Source organism: Oryctolagus cuniculus, chromosome 6, assembly GCF_964237555.1.
Source record: "Oryctolagus cuniculus chromosome 6, mOryCun1.1, whole genome shotgun sequence".
NCBI classification, from domain to species: domain Eukaryota; kingdom Metazoa; phylum Chordata; class Mammalia; order Lagomorpha; family Leporidae; genus Oryctolagus; species Oryctolagus cuniculus.
In genome coordinates this window covers 153,509,717-153,526,055 of record NC_091437.1, presented here as the reverse complement: position 1 = coordinate 153,526,055, position 16,339 = coordinate 153,509,717, and the positions used below count along the sequence as shown (strand labels likewise).

Below are 16,339 nucleotides of genomic sequence, written 5' to 3'. Positions count from 1 at the left end.
AAAGCAAGGGCTCGCCACCTCCGCAGCCCTCTCTCGGACACAGCCACAAAGGTGGCCGTCACAAGGAAAGGCCGGCAGCCACGGTCAGAGCACCCTCGGCGACCCAGCACCAGAGCCCCAGCCCCACCACGCAAAGGCACCCCCAGGGTGTGTGCCCGGCATTCTGAGGTGCTGCCCATGCAGGCAGACTGGGAAGGGACTGCAGACGTGGGGCCACACCATGCGTGCCACTTTAGATGAATATAACGGCCTTTCACTTTAGCAGAAACACACACACACACTCAGCACAAGCTTTGGAGCTAGCGTGCTTCCTTCTTGTGGTCCTCGTGCCAAAGGATCCTTGCTCTGCATCCAACACAACCTCTTCAAGCTGTATGACCATGTCCAGTTACATGGCTCCGTGGCTCAGCATCCTTCCTCAGCTTGCCAGGGACCACAGGGCAACATCCACACCCAGGACTGGCCTCTTACATCAGGGGTTCCTTTCCCACTCACCACGTCGCAACTCGCTCAGGCAAACAGCCCCTGTAGCTCCCACGCGGATCCAGGCTCCCACCCATCTGAGCCCAGAAGGTGCCGTGCCACCTGCCCACAAGGCCCTTCCGTCTCGTCTGCCCAAGCAGCTCACATTTCTGGCCCTGAGACTCAGCTCGATTCCAGCATCAGTGGTTCTGCTTCCTGATTTGCTCAGATGGACCCAAGCCCTCAAGTAACCACCGCATTGATTTTTTTTTTTTTTTTTTTTTTTTTGCCTCTTTCGTTTTCTGGTTCCCAGTAGTCTGGGTCTTCCATTTTTAGGACTCCAGGTTCTAAACAATAACCATTGCAATAACAACTAAACAACACAGTGCTCACCAAGCCCAGCAAGCTCTTCCAATGGATCAATCCCACTGTAAGTGCTTCATCATTTCATTTATTCCTTACAGCTGTGTGGTGCAGGTATCACTACAATGCTCACAACCGGAGCCCAGAGAGGTTACACAATGTAGCCATTACTTGTACAAGCAGGACTCACACCCCTGGAGCGATCTAGACTCGGTATGTGTGCCAAGTGTGGTTGTACAGGTTGTATACTGCACAATTCTTAAGCCTGCCACTCATAACAGAGTTTAGCTTGGCTCTGTACAATAGAAATATCATACAAGCACATACATAATTTTAAGTATCAGACTAGCCACATTAAATAGAAATAGGGGAATGAATTTTAATATTTTATTTAACCTAGTGTATCCAAGTCTTTTCATTTCAATGTTATCAATATCAAAATATTATTTAAAGTATTTCACATTTATTTCACCAGGTCTTCAAATCTGGTGTATGTTTTACACATACATCACGTTTTGATTTGGATTTTTCAAGTACTCAGTAATTGCAGCTACAGACTTCTGTACTAGAGCTCACAGGTCTAGCTGTAGGTTAGACTGGCCCCAAGCTCTCCGGACCTCGGTACTCTATGTTAAAATGAGGCTGGAAGCAGGCGTTTGGAGCAGCGGTGAAGATGTACTTGGGATGCCTGCATCCCAGACCTGGGTGCCTGGGTTCAAGTCCCAGCTGTGCTCTTGATCCCAGCATCCTGCCAAGGCACACCTTGCAAGGTGGCAGATGATGGCGTAAGAATTTGGTCCCTGCCACCCACACAGGAGACCTGGACCGAGTTCCTGGTTCCTGGCTTCAGCCTGGCCCAACACTGCCTACAGCAAGCATTGGGGCAGAGCGAACCAGAAGGGCACTCTATCTCTGTCTTTCAAATAAAGAAAATAAAATTTAAATACTTTTAAATAAAAAGGAAAACGAGGGTGGACTTGATCTCCACATTCTCCTTTGCACCCTCAGGCTAAGTCCAACAACCTTCTGCCGACTGACAGAGCCAACAGTTGCACAGGCCTTCCAGGCTGTGCCAGGCACAGCGCTTCCTCCAGTTCTCACAGTGCTCCCAGCTGAAAGTACCAGACACGGAGGCCCAGAGAGGCCAACTGCTCAGCCCGAAGTCACAGAGCCAGAATTCAGACCTGCAAGCCTAATTCACTTACTGGCTGCTCACTGTTCACCCAGGCACTGTAGCAAACCGGTGCCTCCTACCCAGGGGGTGGATCACACCTCCCCGGGGGGTTCTAGGCAAGTCACTGAATCTGACTGAACCCCTGCAGCATCAGCTCTTAGAGAGGGCCCACCACACAGTCTTCTCTGCTTCCTCTGCAGAGGAACGTCTGAAAGTTTCACCCGCTCCACAGCTGGGCACCAGTCCTACCCTTAAAAAGCACAAATGATGACTCCAGCAATGAAAACCACACCGTCTACTTTGCAGCGATCAGCATCTTGGCTGGGAGGGCGTGGGTATCTGCCCTTGGCCTGTGACCTATTAGCACACATGGAGTGAGCCTGCTGCTAATCCACTCTTGCTGATTAAAGCCCCACCGGCACAAAGGCATCCCTCCCCCAGCACAGCCAGGCCCGAGAGAGGGCCGGACGACTGGCCATGAACCTGGGCTTATTATCTGAGCTCAGTGAGCTGCATGGGGGGGAGGGGGCAGCCACATCACAAATATCTGCTCAGCCCCACCCACAGAACCATACTCTGTCCAGGGTCATTCCAGAAGGAAGAAAGAATGTGGATGATCCCCGGAGCCATCTGATGGGACCGGATAGGATCTGTGGAGTGAGGACAAAGGGACACCTGCCTTCTAATCCCCCTCCCTGGTGTCCGCTCAGCCGGGGAAGCTTCCTTGCCTGCACTGAGCTCCTGAGGGCTGGGAGGCAGCAGAGACCACCAACTCTTCCCAGCGCTCCAGGCTGTCTGCACTGCATGCCTCCATCAGTGCACCTGGTACCTTGAGGCATCACCTCCAGGCACCAGAGGTTACCAGTTACTTACCATTAGGCTGCCGGCTTCAAATCCTGCTTCTGGGCCTGCTGTCGAGCAGCCGCTTATCTTGGGAAGTTACACAGCTCTCTACCTCAGTTTTCCCATCTGTAAAATGGGGAAATCAGTATCAACCATCTAGACTTCTATTAAAAGTAAATACTGCGGCCGGCGCCACGGCTCACTAGGCTAATCCTCCACCTAGCGGCGCCAGCACACCGGGTTCTAGTCCCGGTCAGGGCGCCGGATTCTTTCCTGGTTGCCCCTCTTCCAGGCCAGCTCTCTGCTGTGGCCCGGGAGTGCAGTGGAGGATGGCCCAAGTCCTTGGGCCCTGCACCCCACGGGAGACCAGGAGAAGCACCTGGCTCCTGCCTTTGGATCAGCACAGTGTGCCGGCCGCAGCGCACCAGCCGTGGTGGCCATTGGAGGGTGAACCAACGGCAAAAGGAAGACCTTCCTCTCTGTCTCTCTCTCTCACTATCCACTCTACCTGTCAAAAAAAAAAAAAAAAAAAGTAAATACTGAGATTAAGGGGCCAGCATTTTGGCACACAAGTAGGGCCTTTGCTTGCAATGCCTGCATCGGTACTGGAATGTGGGTTCAAGGCTGGGCTGCTCCGCTTCCGATCAAGCTCCCCACTAACGTGGGCCAAGTATCTGCGCTTCTGCCCCCTGGGTGGGAGTCTCAAGGTCCTGGCTTTGGCCTGGCCCAGCCCTGGCGGTTGCAGCCATTCAATCAGCAAACCAGCAGATGGAAGCTCTCTCCCTCTCTCTCTCTCTCTCTCTGCTACTCTGCCTTTCAAACAAATAAATGAATCTTAGAAATGAAATGAAACATACAGATTACATACAGATAAGAGGAGCTCTGGCCAGAGCCTGGTGACAGGCAGAGCCACTTAACACAAGCCAGCATGAGTTTATAGGCAAGAAACACGAAGGTCAAGGGAAATGAAGCATTCAGTCATTCTGCAGAGAAAGCCCAAGCCTATTTCCTAGGCGCCACGTGTCACTCTTTGCAATCTGCAAAGCACGAAACACCCTTGCTCACTCTGTTCAGGCTCAGGCACAGCCCTGGTGGCCCGGCTCCGGACTCAGGCAGGCCAGACAATCGTAACCAGCACTTACCGAGCTACATGCCGGCTCCGGGGGGCGCTCTTATTGCCCAGACTGTCATCCAGTGCCCACCACAAAGTAAGTGCCCAGTAGCTACCGTTTCTTCTCCAGTGTCACAGATGAGGAGCCTGAGAGTCCTGAGCTGAGGCGGGAAACCACTTTTCTGCCAAAGGCCATTTGTGGATTTATAACGTTAGTCATGGGCCATGTGACATCTGCTTAAAGAGTAGCTTTCGCTGGCGCTGCGGCTCACTAGGCTAATCCTCCACCTGTGGCGCCAGCACCCTGGGTTCTAGTCCCGGTTGGGGCGCCGGATTCTGTCCCGGTTGCCCCTCTTCCAGGCCAGCTCTCTGCTGTGGCCCAGGAAGGCAGTGGAGGATGGCCCAAGTCTTTGGGCCCTGCACCCACATGGGAGACCAGGAGGAAGCACCTGGCTCCTGGCTTTGGATCAGTGCAGTGCGCCGGCCATAGCAGCCATTTGGGGAGTGAACCAATGGAAAGGAAGACCTTTCTCTCTGTGTCTCTCTCTCTCACTGTCTAACTCTGCCTGTCAAAAAAAAAAAAAAAAAAAGAGTAGCTTTCTATAGATGTACTGAATTTCCAGTCCTGCCTCCGGTTGCTCAGACCAAATCATGCTCCCATCCCTGCTCCAGAGGGTAAATAACTTGCATCTGGAGACCTGATTTTTGGAGTAGTGGAGAGAGGCCACAAGTCCATGCCATAGGAGCCAGGAGGCTATGGGCTAACCACTGCACTTCACTGCCTTCTAATGTGTGTGAGCGGTCATCTGTGGCTTTGGTGGTCTCTCACCACTCATTAGAATGATTCACAATGCCAGGCAGAGCTGGGACTGCAAAGAGCCCAGGCTGAGGGCCTGATGTCACAAATAAGTGAATGAGTCCTGCCGATGAACCGGGTCCCTCTGCTGCCTCCTCCCGTAATTGGTGGAATGTCAGAGAGGCCGCAGCGCAGGAGCTGAGCAGTGATCTCATCTCCAGGGAGGCATCTGGGGAGGGGTGGGGCCTCTTGGGAGCCCCTTTCTATTCAGCTGCAATCAGTTTATCTGTTTCTAAAAGGCTTATCCCAGCAGCTGGGAAGAGGCAGGGTATCCAAGCAAACACATCACTCGCGCATTCCACGCCTGAGCCGGGAAGGACAGGGAGAAGCAGGACAATCCCATCTGGGCAGGGCAAGGTCACTGGCCTGGTCCTGCGGGCCTGCCAATCAATCTACCAGCGACCTCGGGCCCTCCTTGAGGACAAAGCAAACTGGACAGGGCTACTTCCCAATTCCAACCCCACCACTGCCACTCTGGCCTTCCGGGAGTCCCTGCTGCTCAGCATCAGTTTGGGGGTGGGAATGAGTGACCCTGAAACACAAATGGGGGTGAACACCAAAGGCAGGCAGCGTTTCTTCAGAGTTGTTATGTCTGGCCCCTGGCGCGTCCTGTTTTGAGATCCCAGAGAAACAGAAAAGCAGCACTGGTCCCTGGCCATGAGGAGGCCAGAGAGGGGCAGCACTGGTCCCTGGCCATGAGGAGGCCAGAGAGCGGCGGGCGTGTGGCGCAGCAGGTGAAGCCTCTGCCAGCACCGCCGGCATCCCATACGGGCAATGGTTCAAGTTCCGGCTGCTCCACGAATGGCAGATGATGACGCAAGTATCTAGGTCCCTGTCACCCACGTAGGAGACCCAGATGGAACTCCAGGCTCCTGACTTCAGCCCGGCCCAGATATGGCCAGGGAGTGAACCAACAGACAGAAGATTTCTCTCTCTCTGTCTCCCTCTCTTTCTCTCAGTAACACACTCTTCAAAATAAATATCTCCAAAAAAAAAAAAAAAAGTCATTGGGAAATGGAGTTCCAAGATGTTTATTACAGTTCGAAAAAATTCTGAAAACCATGCATAGAAGGGGTCATCAGAACGGTCGTGGAAATGCATAATATGAAAAAAAATTTAGGAATGGATTTCAACATTTTTGCACCAAAATGAACTTCTAATTCCATTTTCCACAAACTTTCAGAAGACCCCGGATCTGGCCCTGAAACTGGCACATGACCAATGTGCGAGAAACGCCAGCAGTAGCACAAATCACAAGGCAAACAAGAAGAGGAGGGCCAGACACATGGCACAGCACTTTACCTGTGACACCAGCAATACATATTGGAGCACCGGTTCGAGTCCCCGCTACTCTGCTTCTGATGCAGCTCCCTGCTAATGGGCCTGGGAAGGCAGTGGAAGATGGCCCAAGTACTTGGGCCCCTGCACCCAAGTGGGAGACCCAGATGGAGTTTCTGCCTCCTGGGTTGGGCCTGGCACAGCCCTGGCTGTTTTGGGGAGTAAACCGTGAGACAGAAGTGCTCACTCGCTCTCTCATTCTCTCTCTCGTACTGCCTTTCAATATAAATAAATAAATCTTTAAAGCAAATAAAAAAGAAAAGGAAAAAGAACTGCCAAATCACACGTCCTTGGAGAACAGATAAAAAAACCATGGTCTGGTCCCATAGTGGAAAGAAACCACAGCAACTGGCACCCATGTGGGCTTATCGACAAGACGCTGAGTCGCAAAGCAAACGGCATCCAGTATGGAATTGTTATAAAGCTCCCAAGAAAGGAAGGGAAGCGGCACTGCACCTAGGATACTCAGGTACGCAAGGAAACCTCTTTCAGCAAAGACATCAACAGCCAAAGTCAGGTAATGCCTTGTGGAGCAGAGTGCAGGGGGCGGGCGCGGGGGGAACCGGGAAGCTGCACTGAGGCGGGCATCGGGCTTGCGTTCTGGTTCCCATCTCAGGACTGGCCTGCAAAGCTCATCCACCTTCTGCAGGCATCAACACTGCACTAACGACTGAAGCTGCCCAAAATCCAGTCGGCAACTCCCTCACACTGACCGCAGCTGCCAGCTGTCTTCAACTGCTTCCTTTTGCTAGAACTGGATAGCACGGATTGAATAGTTTCTGAGAGAGAAGGGTTTATTTGGCTCACGGCTCTGAAGGCTGGGCAGCCCCATCTGGTGGGGTCCTCCTCACTGAAGGGGACTCTGCAGAGCCTGGAGGTGATGCAAGGCATCATAGGGCAAACAGCATCCCAATGCCCCGCTCTCCTCCTCCCTTACAAAGCCACAGTCCTGCTGCATTAGGCCCCACCCTACAGCCTCATTTAACATTAATTTGTCTCCCAAAGGTTCCGTCTCCAAGTACCACATCAGGCTAGAGTCCTACCCAGCTCTCACCAAACAGGGACATTCAAACCGCAGCACTGGTCATTCATCCTGTGGGCAGCAGGACCCCCGCAGAGGCCTCCAGAAGATGATTCAATGGGTTAGAAGCTCCAGGTGAGTGCACTGAGCTCCGTCTCCATGGAGACTCTGCCAGGTGCAAAATGGGGCAACCGCATACACCTGAAAGAGCTGCAGAACGGACAGACACGACGGCACCTGTCGACACTGAGCTGAGCCCCAGCTCAGGACAAACGCTGGCCACCAGCGTCCAGAAGCCAAGGGCACAGTTGAGCTGAGTGGTCAAGACCTGTGCTCAGCCACTTCTGGTTGGATGGCCCTGGCTGAGTTTATTTAAATTGTTTGCGCCTCCTACCACAGCCACAAGTCACAAAAGAAAAAGTGGGTAAATTGGATTTCATCAAAATTAAAAGCCATCTGACTCAGCAGTTCACATCCCATATGGCAGTGCCTGGGATCCAGTCCCCACTCTGCTGCTTGAGATCCAGCTTCCTGCTAATGCACAGCCCAGGAGGCAGCAGGCGATGCTTCAAATGCTTGGGTCCCTGCCACCCACATGGGAGACCCAGGCTGAGTTCTCAGCTCCTGGCTTTGGCCTGGCCCAGCCTGTGCTACTGCAGGCACCTGCAGAGTAAGTCAGCTGATGGAAAGCACCGCCCTCTCTCTCTGTTTCAAAGAAATAAAAGTAAGTATTTTGTTTCACAAAAACAGTGAAAAGACAACCCAGAGAATGAGGAAGAAGATATTTATAAACAGTATATCTGATGAGTATTCAGAATAGTCATAAATTACTACCTACTAGCCAGCAAAACCAAAAGTCTCCAAAGAAAATATACAAGTGGCCAACAAGCACATGAAAAATGTTGAACATCACCAGGCAGGAGGAAAATGCAAATCAAAACCACAATGCGTTGACACTGAGGCTGCTGTGGGAAGAAATACGGCCGTTCCAAACAATTAAGCATAGATTCCCACACGACTCAGCCACGCGTGTGCACTCAGGTTCACAGAGGCATTAATCACACTCGTCAGGAGGTGGAAGCAACAGATGAATGGATAAACCACATCCATACAGTAAGAATATCGTTCAGCCTTAAAAAGGAGTGAAATCCTGACACATGCTGCAACACAGAGGGACCCTGGAAACACGACGGGAGATGAGCTCAGCCCATCACAGAAGCAAAGCGCCCTGCGACTCCACTCAGACCAGTAACTAGAGCAGTGGCATTCAGTGACGGGAAGCAGACGGAGGGATGGGGGATGAGGAGTCAGTGGTTTATGGTGTTGAGTTTGGGACGAAGAATATAAAGTTCTGAAAACAGATGGTGGTGACGGTTGCAGGGCAACGGGAATGGACTTAATGTTACTGATCTGCATACTTAACATGGTAGAAATGGGAAATTATATGCTTTGTAGAGTTTGTCACAATAAAAAAATGTACACAAGAATCAGAAATAAAGTGTGTCTCTTCTCTGAAGGGAGGAGAGAACTTCCATTTTGATTATGGCCTATCTAAATACTGACGGAGTTTGTGGACTCAAAAGGCTTCCATAGCCTTGGCAGCTCATGACAAGAGCCTCGGGTGATTACTGACGTCATAAATAAGAGTGTCAATTGTTAAATCAACAACGGGAGTCACTGTGCACCTGCTCCCCATGTAGGACCTCTGTCCTTAATGAGTTGTACTGTGAGAATTAACTGTAAAACTTCAAACAGTATTTTATACTTTGTGTGTCTGTGTGGGTACAAACTGTTGAAATTTATACTTAGTATAGAGTTGATCTTCTGTATATAAAGATAATTAAAAATGAATCTTAACGAAGAATGGGATGGGAGTGGGAGTAGGAGGTGGGACAGGAGTGGGAGTGGGAGGGCGGGTGTGGGGGGAAGAACCACTATAATCCAAAAGTTATGAAATTTATATTTATTAAGTAAAAGCTTTTTAAAAATAAAGTGTGCCTCAATCTTCACATCTATAAAATGGCAGTGGTAATCATATCAGACACCTCACAGGGTTTGCTAGGAAGACTAAATAAGTCAAAACCTGCAGAGCACCAGCACCGTGTTCTGCATGCAGTAGGAGCCAAACAAATGACAGGCAGCATACAGTAGGAGCTGATCACTAGGACCCACCCCCATGTGAGGCCCACAGTCCTGCCATGGGGCCCCCCTGCCTGCAACACACCTTCCTGTTGATGCTGGGCCCTAGGTGACAACATCTCTGTTTAAGGAGCAAGAGGTGAGATGTCCACAGATCTTTACCCAGCTTCCTCCCTGTCTTCCCCCAACAGTTGTGGAGTGCAGGTTCCCAACCTGCTGGGCTGAGGCTGTAAGCCCGAGAGCAGGAGGCCAAGCTCCAGGCCCCGATTCGAGGCCTGGGAGGCACCAGATGTGCCTTCAAGTTGCTTCCCTGAGCTCCACTTCCTCCTCTGGCCGGTGGAGAAAGTGATTTCCACCCCGCAGGTTTGGTCAAGATGAGAATACAAAGATGCCTCTCACTTCCTCCAGGCCGGGTACTGGGCGTGTGGCAGACAGGGAGGCCGCTTCTGCTCCTGTGGCTTATTTGCTACAGGGGACAGATCACAGGCAGAAAAATGGCCAAGCAGAACATGGGAGAGCAGCAAAGCTAAGCCAGGAAACGAGGCAGGGACGAGGGTGGTGGGCGCAGGGAGGACGAGGCACTGTGGCTGGAGATCCCTCACCCAGGGTAACAAGACAGCACAGCCGGAGGCCGCAGGCCACAGGGCCTGATTCTGGGGGCCTGGCAGGTCACCGAGGGCGCCTGGAAACCACCGGGAGCTTCTGGGTGCAGGTGACTCCATCTGACCTTGATCTTACCGAGATGTCTCTGCTGCTGTGAGAGCGCAGGGACAGATGGCGTGTCACACTGAGGCCAGCTGAAATGACCTGAGTTTCCCCAGGAAAGCATGGCCTGGCATTGGAGACTAGAAAGTGGGCACAGTCAGGTGCAGGGTGCAGGGGGACTTCATCAACCAGAGCCCCAGGCCTCTCTCTGCCTCTCATGTGAATTTTCATGATACAATACTAAAAGAAAAACAGAAACAAAACCTATCAGGAAAGTGGAGGTGGAAATAAAGAAACCTTTTACCTGGGAAAAAGGACTTCTATTTCCTGGGGAATCGTAAGATTCCAGATGTGGAGTTAACTCACTGGTTCCAAACTCCATCTCTGCCCTTGGATCACGGTTCTGATTGATCTTTTTCCTTTGTTTGTTTTTTAAAGTTTTTTTTTTTTTTTTTTTTTTGAAAGGTAGAGCTACAGAGAGGCAGAGGCAGAGGCAGAGGCAGAGGCAGAGGTAGAGAGAGGTCTTCTATCTGCTGGTTCCCTCCCCAAATGGCTGCAACAGCTAGAGCTGGGCTGATCCAAATCTAGGAGCCTGGGGCTTCTGCCAGCTCTCCCACCCAGGTGCAGAGACCCAAGGACTTGGGCCATCTTCTACTGCTTTCCCAGGCCATAGCAGAGAGCAGGACTCGAACCAGCGTCCATATGAGATGCTGGCACTGTGGATGGCGGCTCTACCTGCTATACCACAGCGCCGGCCCCTCTGATCAATCTTTGAACAGATGTGTGAACTTGGGCAAGTCACTTAACCTCTCTGAGCCTCATTCTGTCTTATCTGAAAATTGAGTTTGAAAACAGTGCCTAGCCTGTAAGGTTGGACTGAGTAGTAACTGACATGGTACCAGAGGCGCTGTGCTTCTCACCAGTGGATGCTCACGGTGTCGGCCACCGTGAGGAATGCCACAGCCTCGGGAGTCAGTGTTCCCTAACAGAGACGAGGACTCTGAGCACTCGAGTGCCCCTAAGACAGACAGAGCCATCTCCTCCTGTGCTGCACCCCGTAGGCTGTCTGTCCATCCACCTCCCTCCCAGCTCACTTCCCCTAGAAGTAGCTCCTGGACCACCTGGCCCTCAGCTCACCTGTCCACCAGGATCACCCACCAAAGCCACCTCCTCTTGGATGCCCTCGCTGGCCACCAGCTGTTTCCTTTCCTGAGCTCCAGCATGGCACAGTCTGTGGCTCTGAGGACCACACCCCATCCTGGTATCGTGGCCATGTGTGCCCATACACCAGCTCAGAGGGATCCCCGTACGTCTCACCCGGGGAGCCACAAGCCTTGCACAGTCCTGTACATCGCACACTCCATGAGAGGTGAATATGAAACATAAATTCTGCATTCAGATTAGGATAGCTCAGTATATAAATGCCAATATCCTCAAAACCCACGAAAAACTCGGAAACTTGAAATACTTCTGGTGCCAAGCATTTGGGAGAAGGGAAATTCCACCTATATATTTTGTGCATGTGAATTAACACGGAAAAACTTCTTCAAACTAACTGGCACTCACTCACTCAGGGCTTACTACCCGATGCCATTCTACTGTAGCTATGATTATACTAAACAACATTATGCAGGCTTGTAACCATGTTAATGTCATGTTGTGGTCCCTGATGCCCCTTCTCTCGCTCTGCATCTCTCAAAGGCAGGAACAGCCTCTTCCAGGTCGCAGGATGCAGAGTTCCTCTTTCCTGTCTCCTAGAGAGCCTTGCACAGGTGCAGGCATCGTGGCAGCTCCCATAGCTCCACCTTTCCCTCCTCAATGCTCAGTAAGATACCAACTGGGGGGTGAGGGGGGCGTCTAGTGCCGTAGCTAAGCCTCTGCCTGCGGCTCCAGCATCCTATTTGGGTGCTGTTTCATTTCTGGGCTGTTCCTCTTCTGGCCCAGCTCTCAGCTATGGCCTAGGAAAGCAGGAGAAGATGGCCCAAGCGCTTGGGCCCCTGCATCCGCGTGGGAGAGCGGAAAGAAGCTCCTGGCTCCTAGCTGGTCCCAGCTGCATCTCCCCAGGTGCTGGGAGAAGTCTTTTAGAAACAGATAAACTAGGCGCTGTGGCACGGTAGGTTAATCCTCCACTGCAGCGCCGGCATCCCATATGGGTGCCAGTGCTAGCCCAACTGTTCCTCTTCCAATCCAGCTCTCAGAGGACCCAAGCGCTTGGGCCCCTGCACCTGCTGGGAGACCCGGAAGAAGCTCCTGGCTCCCAGCTTTGGGATCGGCTCAGCTCCGGCTGTTGAGCCCATTTTGGGAGTGAACTAGTGGAAGGAAGACCTTTCTCTCTGTCTTTCCCTCTCACTGTCTGTAACTCCACCTCTCAAAAAAAAAAAAAATCTAAAAAAAAAAAAAAAAAAAAACGATAAACTGACTACAGTGACAATTTGGGGTGTGAACCAGTGCATGGAAGACCTTCTCTCTGTCTCTCCCTCTCTCTGTCTATAACTCTACCTCTCAAATAAATAAATCTTTTAAAAAACAAAGATAGTTGTGAAACACTGCACAAGATGGGCTAGGGCTCTTTTCGTCATGGGAGCTGGTTTGTTTCTTTAAGGAATTTTGCTCTGATTGCTCACTGTCAATGAAGAGAAATCTGAAAATCACTGTGGTTCCCTGCTGCCCTGCTGGGGAACCAGCAAGGGCCAACCAACCAGGGGGGACGGTCAGTGAGTGAGCTGGCCGGAAACCATGACTGCTGAATCAGCGCCGCCCACCCTATGCAGAGAACTGTGTGAGCCAGCAGGACACAAAAGGACTGGCTTCCTCCATTTAAAAAAAAAAAAAAAAAAAAGCCAACATATGTGGAGGAGGTGGAAAGAGGGAAAGGAAAAGAACTGAACTATGTGGAATGCAGGAAATGATGACTTTTACAGACACACACGGCCTTTCACTAAAGTGCACAGGGAGCTGAAAGGCAGTTCAGGATCATAGCTCATGCACACACAGTGGGGAATGCAGGGCTGGGTGGAGGGGGCCCAAGGAGCTAGCATTCAAGTCAATAATGAGCACGCCAGCAGGGGAGCACATACTAGGACGTGCAGGGTCCCTGTTGGCACTGGGAGCGCACAAAGGAAAGATGGAACAAGTCTCCAGGAGCCCAGGCGATGGGAGACAGCTCCAATCAGCAGCTGCTGCCAGCTACTGGCCCAGAGACCACCGGGATGCAAATGTTTTGTTGGATCTCTCAGTGTTTCTTAAAAATCTGAATTGAAAACAGTTGCAAGTTAGGAGAGTTTATGTTTAAAAAGGGGTGACGGGGTCAGCGCTTGGCTTAGTGGTTAAGATGCCCACACCCCACATCAGAGTGCCTGGGTGAGATTTCTGACTCTGCTCCGGATTCCAGCTCCCAATTCCAGCCGATGCAGACCCTGGGAGACAGCAATGACGACTCAAGTCACTGGGTCCCTGCCACTCACGGAGGAGACAGTGTCCTGCTTCTGGCTCAATCACCAGCCCAGCCCAGTGGATGAGAGCTGTGTGTGTGTGTGTGTGTGTGTGTGTCTGCCAAAAGACAAAATAAGGGCTTCTCTTCTAACAGTGGAAGCTCTGGCAACACTGGATCTGTTTGCTGGCGTGGGCCCACCTGATGCATTTCTTTAGCAAGGTGCTCACCGTCCTCACAGCTGAGTCTGCAACCCTGGACAGGAACCCCCTGCCACAGCATAACACAAAGAGCTGTGAAATGTCATGACTCACAAGCAGGCAGCCCGGCGGGGACTGAGCAGAAGCGGCACGCTCAGAAGCAGCCTGGGGAGAAGAAGGAATGCTTCCCGGAGGAGGTGACCTCTAGACAAAGTCATAGAGCATAAGTAGGAGTTCATTAGGAGAGAGCAGAGAAAGGGACTGAAGCCCGCCACGTCCCCCTGGCTGGCTAATCCTCTCAGTGTGTCAGAGACAATCTCAGGAAATAATCTGCAGACACAAATCCTCTGAGAATCGCATCATCCCAGACCTTCAAAATCATTCACACTCCGAATGCACCTGCTGCCTCTGACTTGACAAGCAGGATGAAAGCACTCAGCCTCCCAGGCTGGAGAGGGCGGCATTCTTTATCCCCACTCCACCATTTGTTAGGCAATTCAATAAATACTCACTGGGAGCCTATTATGCAGCAGGTTCTCAACTAATAATGGGAAGCCATTAAAAGCTTTTAAGTGGCTGAGTGTCAGGATCTAGTTTGCCATTTGAAAAGCTCACTGGGCTCCGAGCGCAGCCTGAGCTGGAGCAGGCAGAAGGGGGATGCTCCAGCCAAGGACCTCTCCTCTCAGCGGGAGCCGCTACTCTGCAGAGTGGGGAAGTGAGACAGTTGCACAGTCACGGTCAAGGGTGTCCGGGATAAGCTGTGAGAACCTCCTTGACCTAGTGGCTGCCAAGGAATCCTGCAGATGTTCTGATCGCTGGCGGGGTGGTCAGCCTTTTCTGTGGCACTCTCGGTTTTTACAGGCGCTCGGCTTTTCCTTTGGCCTGGACGAAGCATGAAGGGAATGTCTTTCTAATGCAGAAAGCATGTGTGGAATGTCGAGAGTCACCATGGGGAAAGATACTGCCTGTGGCCACCGAGGCGTGGGGAGAGGACAGAAAAGGCTCAGGCGGGAGGGAACTAAGCATACAGCAAAGGTCAGAGGACAGTCCCACGCCCCAGAACAGCCACCCCAGCTCCCCTTCCATGGCCTGCCCGGTGTGCAAAGGCAGCCCTGGAAGGGGCTGGGGGAGGGGCGATGACCATGGACATGGAGTTACCTGTTTCAGAACTTTCACATATGCTGCAAGAAGTAGACTCCTCACACAAAGTTTTCTTAAAGAAGGAGCAGGAACTGTGACTCAGCAGGTGAAAGCCACCGCCTGCAGTGCCCACATCTCATATGGGCGCTGGTTCTGGTCCCAGCTGCTCCACCTCCCATCCAGCTCCCTGCTAATGAGCTTGGAAGGACAGCAAAGATGGCCCAAGTGCTTGGGCCCCTGCACCCACGTGGGAGACCTGGAAGAAGCACCTGGCTCGTGGCTTCGGCCTGGGCCAGCCCTGGCTGTTGTGGCCACATGAGGAGTGAATCAATGGATGTAAGAGCTCTATCTTTTTCTCTCCTTCTGTCTCTCTGTAACTCCACCTTTCAAGTAAATAAATAAATCTTTTTTTTTTTTTTTTTTTGACAGGCAGAGTGGACAGTGAGAGAGAGAGAGAGACAGAGAGAAAGGTCTTCCTTTACTGTTGGTTCACCCTCCAATGGTGATCTGATGGCAGGAGCCAGGTATTTAATCCTGGTCTCCCATGGGGTGCAGGGCCCAAGCACTTGGGCCATCCTCCACTGCACTCCCTGGCCACAGCAGAGAGCTGGCCTGGAAGAGGGGCAACCGGGACAGAATCCGGAGCCCCGACCGGGACTAGAACCCGGTGTGCCGGCACCACAAGGCGGAGGATTAGCCTAGTGAGCCGCGGCGCCGGCCAACAATAAATCTTTTTTTTTTTTTTAAGTTTTCTTAAGAAAAACTAAAGAAGATGAAATTCACAACCACAAACACTTGTCATACATGCTCCCAGTCTTTTTTTCTTTCTAAATATGCAAGTGGTTTGTGCAGGTGTCAGTTTTTGTCTTCTAAAGAGCATGATGGGGCTGGCGCTGTGGCGCTGCAGATTAATGCCCTGGCCTGCAGTGCCAGCATCCCATATGGGCGCCAGTTCTAGTCCCAGCTGCTCCACTTCTGATCCAGCTCTCTGCTATGGCCTGAGAAAGCAGTAGAAGATGGCCCAAGTCCTTGGGCCCCTGCACCCACGTGGCAGACCTGGAAGAAGCTCCTGGCTGCTGTCTTCGGATCAGTGCAGCTCTGGCCATTGTGACCATCTGGGGAATGAACCAGCGGATGGAAGACCTCTCTCGCTGTCTGTACCTCTCTCTGTAACTCTTTCAAATAAATAAAAATAAATCTAAAGAAAAAAAAGGAGCATGAAAAGAGGGGCAGGCATTTGGCTCAGCAGTTAGGACACCACATGGGACACTGGCACTCCATGGGGAAGTGCCTGGGTTCAAGTCTTGGCTACACTTCCAATGCCAGTTTCCTGCTACTGTGCACCCTGTCCTGTAAAATGACTACAGATAACGTAACAGATCATGTACTTCAAAATAGCTAGAAGAAAAGTCTTTGAATGTTTTTACTACAAAGAAACTACAAATCTCTGAGGAAAGAGACAGGCTGACCCTGATATGAACATCACATAGTGTACACTGTATCAAAACATCACCAGGTGCGCCATAAACATGGCCAAGCACAATGTTTTTCGTCAAA

General features: G+C 51.6%; 1 long non-coding RNA gene across 31 annotated transcripts in view; it reads right to left on the bottom strand.

Annotated features, from left to right (window-relative positions):
* LOC103348133 (uncharacterized) overlaps positions 1-16,339 on the bottom strand; it is a 260,857-nt gene that overhangs the window by 234,415 nt on the left and 10,103 nt on the right. For 8 of the 31 annotated variants that reach the window (XR_011389533.1, XR_011389555.1, XR_011389525.1 and 5 more), the window contains exon 2: positions 2,873-2,968. The exons of the other annotated variants lie outside the window; for them this stretch is intronic. This is a non-coding gene — a long non-coding RNA (uncharacterized lncRNA). The remainder of the gene's footprint in view (positions 1-2,872; positions 2,969-16,339) is intronic. 31 annotated transcript variants of the gene reach the window in all.